Source organism: Gavia stellata, chromosome 22 (genome assembly GCF_030936135.1).
Source record: "Gavia stellata isolate bGavSte3 chromosome 22, bGavSte3.hap2, whole genome shotgun sequence".
Classification (NCBI taxonomy): domain Eukaryota; kingdom Metazoa; phylum Chordata; class Aves; order Gaviiformes; family Gaviidae; genus Gavia; species Gavia stellata.
This window is the reverse complement of record NC_082615.1, coordinates 11,530,379-11,540,979: the sequence shown is the minus strand read 5'-3', so window position 1 is coordinate 11,540,979 and position 10,601 is coordinate 11,530,379.

The following is a 10,601-nucleotide window of genomic DNA, read 5'->3' as shown; positions in this document are numbered from 1 at the left end:
CTCCCACTTATGGCAATTACGAGGATGTCCCAGAATCCAATAAAGCAACTGAGAAGATGAGCATCTGGTGGCAGTTGTCAGGCCCCGACACAGTGAGATAAATCTATGTAATAAAGAGGTGCGATTTCTTTTTTTTTTTGCTTGAGTCATATGCCATTTAGCACTGGATACGTGCGATTCCTCCTCCCTTCGGGGGTTCTCCTCGGGAGGAGATGAGCAGCGCATCCTTCCTCCAGCGGGATGCTGAGCTGTGCTCCCCCCATCCTGCCCTTTCTCTGCTGAAATCCAGCTACCATGTGCTGATCCCCCAACCCCATCAGCATCACCCAGCCACAGTTCTTCAGAGGGAAACGTGCAAAGCGACCCTTCACAGCCATCAAACAGCACCTCCAGCCAGAGAAATCACCAGGTGAGACCATCTCTCTCTCTCTGACCTCATCCACTCCGAGCTTCCAGCCAAGAGCAAAACCCCACAGCTCAAGATAAGAGAATCTGCCATGTGTTCAGATTTGTTAAAAGACATACAAAGTGGTGAAGCAGTGAAGGTTAATTCCTACATAAATGAGCCAAAAAATAATCATCGTGCACAGGGAACACTTTATGGATTACGCAATCGTGATCCCATCTAGTGCAGACACCGGGGCAAACACGTCGCTGAACAGCATTTTAAAAATACTTAATGGATGGTTCCTAGAAGTAATAGCCAGCAAATTTTATTCATGTGCAAGGCAGTAGAGCTGAGCTATATTTAACAGAGGAAAGAAGATAAAAGCAATCTCCAAAGGTCTGATAATGCAGACTCTGTGCTTAGATATACTTCGGTACGTCTTTATGCGGTAAATGCCAGAGTAGCTACAAGGATATTTTTTTCTGTGTTTGGGCACTCATTGGTTTTAAGATCAGAAGCAGCCATTAAAATGTCTTGTATGAGCTGCTCTCCACCATAAGCCAAAATGCTTCATCCAATAAGTGAACAGGACCGGAGGTTTGATAATTTAGAGCTATTTGCACTGAGTGACACGCCAGCCTTCTTCCACAGGAAAGGGCCAGCTGAGCTCCAGCCGTTCTCACTGCCAGGGCCCTTCTCCCACAAAGGCTGCTCTTTAATTCAGTCTCTGCCCTCACAAACAAATTTTACTCCCATTTTCCTTCCCAGAGCTTTCTCAGACAACATGGAGAAAATGAGCTGAGGAAGAGAATAGCATGAAGAGCAGGTGGTGAGCAAACATTGGGGACCATCAGTGCAAGCAAATGCCACCCATCTGGGACCATGGGCTCACCTCTGAAGGCCCCAGCAATCACGGAGAGCATCATCCCAAGCTCCCAACGCTCCCACCCCGCTGAAACGCATCCTGCCAGGAAGACTTCCAGAAGACCTCCAGACTCAGCGGTGCCTGGAGAATCTGCTCCTTCTTTGCGTTCCATTTTCCTTTGGGCTTTTCCTAAAGCAGAGCTTTTTCTCCACGTAATTTCCTACAAACATCTGAAAAGAACATGACCAACATCTGTTGTAACAACAGCATCCATTTAAAAAGCATTGAGCAGACCCAAAGTCACATAATATACTTACAGTGTCACTTACAGTGTTAACATTGAAATAATTTTAAGTCAATTTTAATGTAAATTTGTGCTTATCGTTTACTTTTGGTAAGATTAAAATGCTTGGCATCAGTTCCAGGTTTTCAGAACTGTGAATTAAATTTGCAGAGGGTGCCTAGGAGAGTGGGGGACGTTTTCTCCCAGGGAATAATACTGCTTGTTGGAAACATCTTAAAGGCTATGAAACCATCATTCTGGATCCTGGCTCGTGTGAAAGCCAAAGTTTAAAAAAAAAATTACATTTGGAGTCAAACTCGCCTTATTCCTTTCAAGATGCTGCTGCTTCTCTTCTTAAACCTTTATTTAACTTTGATCCTTTCTGTGTCTGAGATCTGCCTGTCTCTTTGTGTACCCAGTACCTGGGCTAACGAGTTCCCCTTCTATCGCTTGGGAGCTTTGACAGCACAGTGTTACAACTATATCACCTACATGAAATACACTTTTAATGTCCCCATTAGAGGACATTAAAAATGGGCTTTAAAGTATGAATTTAATTACTTAGGATAAAATTTAGAACATACGCCATATTTGACTATATGTAAATATTTCAGCAATTGATGCACAAAGTCCCATTGTAGGGAACAGAGTTAAGATATTTTGACTCCCATTTTTCAGAAAGTGTATCTGTGATAGAGCTTTCCTGAGCGTTTGTGCAAAGTGCCGTCAGCAGCACCAGCTGCAAGGCTGTGCAGAGAAAGGTGCTGTGCTTTTGGGGACCGAAAAGGTCCGACCGCAGAAGCCCAGGGCTCAGCGTGGCCAAGCCACCCTGCTCCTCCCAGGAGCCCTCAGCTTAACTAAATCCAACCATTTCACCTGGTTTAGGGACCTCTACACAATTTAGTAAAATACCGTGTTAACATCGCCCAAGACCACAGAGTGAGGCTGCGGTGCGGTGTTTTGCTCCACTGAGGTCCGTGCACAGGAAGGAAAGGGAAGAGCGTGTGTTTGCCCAGCTGGATGCCTTCAGAAAACACGTCCATCTCGGTGCCTCTGGGTACGTGCCTGTAAAGTGCTGAACAACAGGAAATCGTTTGACTTGTATCAGACCAAATCCGGAGAGTATCAACCCTGCAATTAACTATAATTAGAAATCCACTCCGGCAGTGCTCCCCCAGGCAGAATCCATACACACTCACACACACTCGGGTGCTAAAACGACGCCGGTAGAGAAACACGTGATGACCACCTCTCTCGGGCAGGACCCACGTGCTCACTGCGTGTCCCCGTCCCCCACGAGGTGCAGGAGCCAACCTTACACCAGGGCGTACCCGGGACCTCCCAGATGCTGAGCAAGGAAACGGTTCGTACCACTGAGTCTTTACAACTAACCCTCCCAACCCACCAGCCCCCTTCCCTGCTGCCCGAGTAGCCATCCCCTGGCCAACCATGCCAAGTCTCAGGCCCAAATTCCCCTTGGATAAGCATATAGAGTTATATTTTTAATGTCTCTCTCTGCACTGTAGCTTTTCTGTCTTTAATAAGAAAAGATAACCTCCTGATGTGAGATCTCATGGTGAGCAAAAATTAATTAATTCCCCAGTCTGTACTTGGGCCATCTTCAGCCCTTCCTCTCCACCATCACCCAAATACCAACGGGCTCCTAACCAACAATGCGGATGTGGCCAAACCCAGTGCTATTTTTGCATTGCTAATGCCCCTCAGAGCCTGTGCCAGCTCTCAGAATAACATCCAGAACATAATGGGGGAAGCTCAGTCCAGACAAAGAAAGATTCAGTTGTCACCTTATTTTCAAGGAGGTTTTGCACTTGTGATTCCCTGGCAATTAAGACGCATTTTGAAAGCTCCCTACTTAACCGTGTCTCCAGCTAAAGCTAAACATTGCCATATGAGCAAAAAAAACCCCAGCACTTCTGAGATCTTGATACTTAGGGATCTAGTAAAATGACAGCAACCTCAGCTGTAATCACTGCCCTGTAATCTGCATGTCATGAATAACTATGTAATTCAGCAATAGCTGCAATCACTGCACACAGTTATTTGCTCTTTGCGTTGAAATAAAATGATGGGGAAGATGGACAGCAATTGAGTGCTGTGTAAATAGTCAGTAATTTGCAGCCTTTTTCTATCAACAGACCCTTAATATTTTTCCTGTGGAGGCCCCATGCAACAAATAGAGAAAAGATGCGCACGGGCTTTCCTCGCCAAGCTACCTGCTGCACACCCCCAAAACCACCCATCAGCCCCGGTGCGAGCTGAGGGCTGGGAAGAAAGGTGGGTAATTTGGAAAAGGAAAAAAAGGCTTTAACCACAACTAAAATTGAGTCTTTTCTCTTGCTGTTCTTTGAGCCATTTGGTTCACAGATGTTTTTAACAGATTTCAGAGCATGAGAGTCGGAGCCAACAAGGCACCCATACCATGGCCAAGGGGAAAAATTGCTATTTTGATCTCACTTTGGGTGCATGGACTAAATGTTCATGTTTTGTGCAGTGAAAAAGTACCGAATATTTTGATTTGGAAACAATGAGAGGCCCCGTCCAACCAATGCAACGCCGTGGCAGGGTGGAGGAGAATGAACATCCCTTGTACCTCCCAGCCCTGCTAGGAAAGGTTATTACTTCCAGCTATTCATCACATCTTTGCACATCAGCTGGTTTCCTCTGTAACTTATCTTTGATGAAACAAGCCAGGTTAGCTCTGCAGCCAAGCTCAGCTCTTTAAATGCTTACAGCCAGCTGGTACCTTCACTGGACTGAGACGGGAGCGCTCGCAGGAGCAGGTCCACGGAGAGACCAGATGGACAGCAACCCTGGGCGCAGGCGATGCTGAGGATGACACCAGCCCGGGAGCCGTGCCTCACCCATGTCAACAACATTGACTCGCACCTGTATGGCCCGAGGCCCCAAGCTGCAGTTCCCATGAGGCAGGTACAGATCAACCTCTGAACCTACCCAAAAAGAAAGCTTTCCATGTCCTCAGAGATCAAGTCCAGCAAAGCCAAAGCTGTTGCACAGACAACACAGGCCTCCTGCAACTGCAATTCCCACCAAAAAAATCACATCAACAGAAACCTCCTGACTGTGCTAAAACATCCCACGCAGGATGGCATCCCCAGCACGTGACTTAAACACAACGACTGAATGCTCCACTGCAAAACGGAAAGGATAAGGCCAAATTAAAGATTTTCCACTGCTAAATCCACATGATTCTGTTGGTTATAATGGATGTTTATTAAATTACATACAGTTCAAATCTTTCTCTAAAACTCTCAGTGCTTGCAAATGCCTCTGGGTGCGCATTAGCGGCAGAGATGGACAAAATGGTCATTCAGTGATCTCACAGCTGCTTCTTTCCCAGTATCTCATTTGTTCATAGGCTGAAGAGACTCTGGCATTAATAGTCACTTATCTTAAATTAAATGCAAGTCTGGGGCAAGGAGAAAAATCTTCCTGAGTGTGCCAGACTTCTTTATATCTTGCTAAATCTCCCTCCTGAGTTGTAGCTGTTGGTGCTGAGAGACAGAAAATCGGCTGAGCCGAGGACCTCAGCCCTGCACACTGGAGCAGTGCAGGAAGAAATGCAATAAGAAATGCTTTCACACTCAGGCCGGAGGATCATGTATTGAGTTGATGAGGTTTCACTGACCTCCACCCCACCATGTGTTACAGAAACCATGCTAAACTCCAGCTGGCTCCACTGAGCAAGCATCAAAATTTGAAGGCAATGTTCATATGTGACCTAAAACACCTCCCATGGGAGCAGAGAGAGGGTGCAAGGGAAAGAGGAGCCAAAGAATCCCACTTTCTTGAGCAAATTTGGAGCACAGGACAGAGCATGGGGAGGTAACCTTGTTGTGAGACCAGCACCCATGTAGAGGGGACGTCCCTCGCCCCTCTGAGCCCAAATTGTTCCTCTCCCAGCAGTGATGCTCTGCCCATCACTCTCTGGCCTTCAGAGATCGCTCTAGGGTGACAGACAGACCCAGAGGAACATCTGGAGCAGCAGCAAGCAAAGAGACAACTTAAGGAGTTTGCAGGAACAGCTGGGGCTTCTCTCACTGCCGATTAAACAGTTTCCCTGACTGTTTTTTATTTAAAGATTAGACATCCCTACACATCAACCCGGCTCTGCAGTTCCACCAGCCAGGACACAAATGACAAGGGCCCCACAGCCTTTTGCTTCCCACCATCACAGAAGGCTAACTACCAGGGGCAGGAAGAAATACTCCCTCTCCGCGGTTATTGCACACAGTAGATGAACACGTCCATTTCATAGGCATTTGCCTCCAGATGAGCAACAAAGGCAGAAATGAAAAACCCAAGAACAAGCGCAAACCCCCCACAAGAGCTCTTGTGTTACGCCCAGTAGCTCATTGGAAAAATGCGATGCTATAGAAATACTTTGGCTCCAGCTGAATCCATGTGTGAACATGAATTGTTAAGTGGAGCAATTCCTTGCGCGTTGACTTTCACCACGGGTCCTAAGATTCAAATCCGTGTTTTTCCCAAATTACTGTAATTTTCAGCCTATCTCCTGTGATGATGTACATAGCTAGCCTGAAATTCCCCTGTGGCACTTTAATAAATAGTTTAACCTGAGATATAATTTACTAAGATTTAAGCGTGTGCTCAGGAAGATCTATTTCTGTTGCAGAAACTTGTACTAAAATTGGCATCACCTCTCTCCAAGGCTTTTTCTATCCAGCGCGCTGTGCTTGGGTGGAGAAGTCTACCTGTGCCCTTTCCCATAGGGTGCAGAGGATGGGAAATATGGAAAGAAACAAGGTCAAATGTGTTTTCCACTCCTGGAGGCCCTAGGAGAGGAGAAAAGTGACCTTCTCAGGCCCTGTCCAGAGACTCTGGCTGCACCCTGGTTATCCAGGCTTTCATTGTAGCACCCAAAATTTCACACTGCTGGGACGCGGTGCAGAAACAGAAGCAGAAATAGGCAGAGCTGTAAGTTACTAAATCTCAGCAAAATATGCCATGTAGGCATCAAGGGTTAACCACCAGAAACTCCAGACCAGGTGCAGAGATGGCAGCTCACCCCTGCTCACCTGGCTGAGGTTACCAGCTTGTCCCCATGTCCCCTCCTCATAAGCTGTCCCCAACACCCATCCCGGTCCCTTTCTGTGCGCTTCAACCCGCTTTGGTTAACAGCTTTGTTCAAGCGCTGTTCTCGGGGGCTGTCAGGAAAACCTTCTAATTTGAAGGTGTGCCTGAAAAATCAGTAGTCACCCTATTCCCCAGGTCAACCTTTTCCCTTCGGACAGAAACTCGCTTTCAGCTCTACGCGCTATTCCCAGCCCTGGTGCTCACCCGTTGGTGGTGACTAAGGGTTAATAAGGAAGTCAAGGAAGGACTGAGTTGAATAACAGCTGAATTTTCTGCTGATAAGAGACTCCTCCTTCTGAGCCTCATTAAAACTATCGTGATTATTTTCTTGCTTCAAAAAAATATCTTATTGCTGGTTCGCCAGCAAGACAGTGAGTTTCCTGCCTCTGCACTGGGATGAACCAAGCCCTCCACGGTAACTGACCCCAAAGCTGTACTAGAGGGTAAATTAAGTCAAAGATCATCGTTCTGGCTCAAGAACCCATGTCTAAAATGCTAGAGGCATTTTATAGAGAGACATTTGAACCTACAAGACGTCCCAGTGCCATAATTACATCTTAATTTGATCTGAACACGTGATTGTTCTGAAGACAGACACAGCCTCCTCCTGGGTGAACACACGCAGGCTCAGCGGCTCTTTGGCAGGGTGCTTACTTTTCTGCTAGTGCAAGAGATTCACTGATTCTCCTTATTTTACATCCTACTGGTAAAAAAACCCCAAACCTCAACATTACTGTTGACTTCCAACAAAGTGAGAAAACAGGAAGCAAAGCTGGCAAGCAGTTATGGCCCAAACAGTTCAAGCTGGTTTGATGGCAAGAAAGCCGGAGGAGCCGGCAGGCAATCAATCTGGATGTCAGTCGCCCAGATCCAGCAAACACATGTATTCTGGCATCATTCGGCACGGAGCAGTTGTCCTCCTGAGGTCTTTCCCAGCTCCTCCATTTGTTCTGATTTATTTTTTTTTAATTTATGCTGCATTTATTGCAGAATAAGTTAGTTAATAAATTCTTGTGGCGTAGCTCCCTACACGAGCACTCTGTTCCAAAATCATTACTTTTATTACCGAATACTATGTCCACAAAGAGAGCTCCCCCAGAAGAGTTATTGCCAAACAGCCCGTTCCCATCAGCTGTCCGCTGAGCCAAGGTTAAGATGACCCTGATGAGCGGCAGAGATTAATACAGTCAGGAGGGGGAAAAACAAATACAAACACCAAAAAAAAGGAAAAAAAAAAGCTCAGGAAAAGCTGAGCAGGGAAATGGTGCCACAAAGGCGGCCTGGGAAGAGGAAGGATCTTCCCCAGAAGCTGACATTGTGCTTATACACACACCTACAGCATCCTTACCTAGTGGGAAGCAACAGATTGCTGCTCTGCAGTTTGTTTTTGACCATCTCAATTTACTGGTGCTTTTTAATTACCAATTTTAATGGCAGACTGAAGCTGAAGGGGCTTTCCCTGCTGCCCTCAGTAAAACAAACAGTACTGAAAAACAGTTTGTGATTGAGAAGTTTGCTCCCTTTCCTTTTCTTTCCCTTGCAGTTTTGAAACACGAGGGCATTTCCAGAAAATCAAGATATACAGAGGTGCTGGAATGAAACGATGACGACGATTATTATTATTATTATTATTAGCTTGTGAAAGGCTTTCCTTTTGAAACTTGTTACTAAGCCCCAACCCAAACGAGTGTGCATGGTTGATTTCAGACTGAAGTTTGGGGGACTCAGCTCTGCTCCCCAGCCTGACTCTGCACGCAACCACAGATGAGATCTAAAGTGTTCTGGAGGTTCAGTGCTCCGCGATCTCCTGCCCTCACTCCCACCCTGCTCTGACACAACCACTGCCTTGGCAGAGATGCCCCCACCAATGAACCAGCCACAAGCGAAGTGCCCACACAACCCTTAGGTTGCGGCTGGTTTTTACCCTTTTTCTTCTTAAGCTTTTAGGGAAGGGCCGGGGAGCCGCCATCTCCTCCATCATTTTCCTCCCTCTCCTCCTGCAGTGCCCTTTTCACCTGAAAACACACAAAGCCGAAGTCTCTCCTTCATTCCATAACTGATGCCTTGGCACTTCCAATGCCACCCAAGGTCCTTCTCAAATCCATGATCTTGCCTATAACAATATGTCCCCAGGATAAACTAAAACTATCCATCCTTATCTGGTTTAACAGTTTCACTTTATCTTCCTACTAAAAAACAGCCATAATTTTACAGCCTGTCTGCCTGTGATTTTCACTGGGACAAGATGAGCAATCATAATAGCAAATAGCAGCAAAGATTGTATAGTTCCCTCTAAATAATTCAAAGCACTGTTCTTGCAGAGAAAGAGGAGTCAGCCAGCCTCAACCATGGAGGGGCATAATGTACAAACTACATTTAACTCATGAGATAACTTATTATGTAGTGATAAATTAATGCTTTTTTTTTTTGAGAATATATATAGTCTTGAGCATAAAGGTGTCCCAGTTGCTATCACAGCCTACCATGCCCAAAAAAAGGAGATTGGCTATTTTCTTTTGTGGTCTGGATGAACTAGTACTGGGCTGGGAGCTGGAGGTTTGGGATCTGTCTATGATTTTTCCATCAATGGAAGACAGCACAAAGCCTTTCATTTTCTCTGTTTTGTAAACAGTCCTTGTCCCATCCACTGACACACTTAAATCATTATATAGGGAGTCCCACACCAACCCCCACTGGTTTTACTAAGAAACTGGTGGGAAGATGAGCTATTGCAAGATTTGGAAAATGTTAATAGCAACTTTGGAGGGAGGTTCAAACCCTCTGCCCTGGGTTTGGGTGCCTGGCCCAGCCAACGGCAAAGGAAGCATCTGTGCCTCTTCCCAGCCCTTCTGCTTGGTTTCTACTGCACTGTTGGCTAACAATAGAAAAAAATAATAAAAGTTCCTCTCTTTGAAAGCCATTAAAATTAAAAAAAACTCTGCAAACAATCTGCATTTTATCTTCTTAATGGCTCTAAAGCATCCACTTGTATCCAAAAATAATTGCACTCAGCAAGGGTTGAAGAATATTCTTTTCAAATCATGGACCAGATGTTCCACTGAGACCATTACACAGTTAACTACCAATAAAAGTAATTCAACAAACTAAATACTGATTAAAGAATGCCTGCGCACAGCCCAGCACTATTTGCAGAGAAGAAATGTGATGTGCTGTTATTTAACCTTTAGCGACACAGACACACTGTTCCCTTCCTCCTTGGCAAAGGCAACGCCAGCCAACGAGTCCGGCTGTTGGAGAGGATTGTTTTGGTTTTACTACCCTGGAAATCAGGTCTCATAAACTCAACGCAAGCTGAGCTACTGGCCAGACGGCCAAAAACCCCAGTGTTGGTTAAGAGGTCAGTGCCATTTTCCAGTCCACCCCAGCACAGCCAAGATAAACAGCCCTGTGTCACCCGCTCTGCAGGGGACACGCAGGCAGCAGCGAGAACAGGCAGCCCTGCCCACAGGCCAGGCTGCGTGCAGATCATCACCAGCTTTCTCCACAAGCTCTGCTTGCTACAGACCTTTTTTAGGCTCCAAGGGTTGGTGTCCATCAGCTAGACTTTGGATGAGAGCAGGAACCTGTGCAGCGCAGGGAGCACAGCCGGAGCCTTCTCGGACCCCATGCACCGGGCAAGGGTTTCATGACTTGGTCACCATCTGTATTGTCCCTCCCGGGACAGGGTGGTTCAACGTCGTCGCCGAGTGTGGGAACCTGCCACAGCCACCTAAGCCGTTGCTCTAAACACACACCAGCTTCAGAGACACTTAGAGGGAGAGAGGTGTGGGGGAAAGCAAAGCTGTGCAGGAGGAGACAACCCAGAAACATCCCCAGCACACAACAGCCGCTCTCTTGGACCACAAAGGTGGTTTCACCTTGTTTGTGTTTAGCAGTGCAAAAGCTAATTGCCAAGTAGGATAGGAACC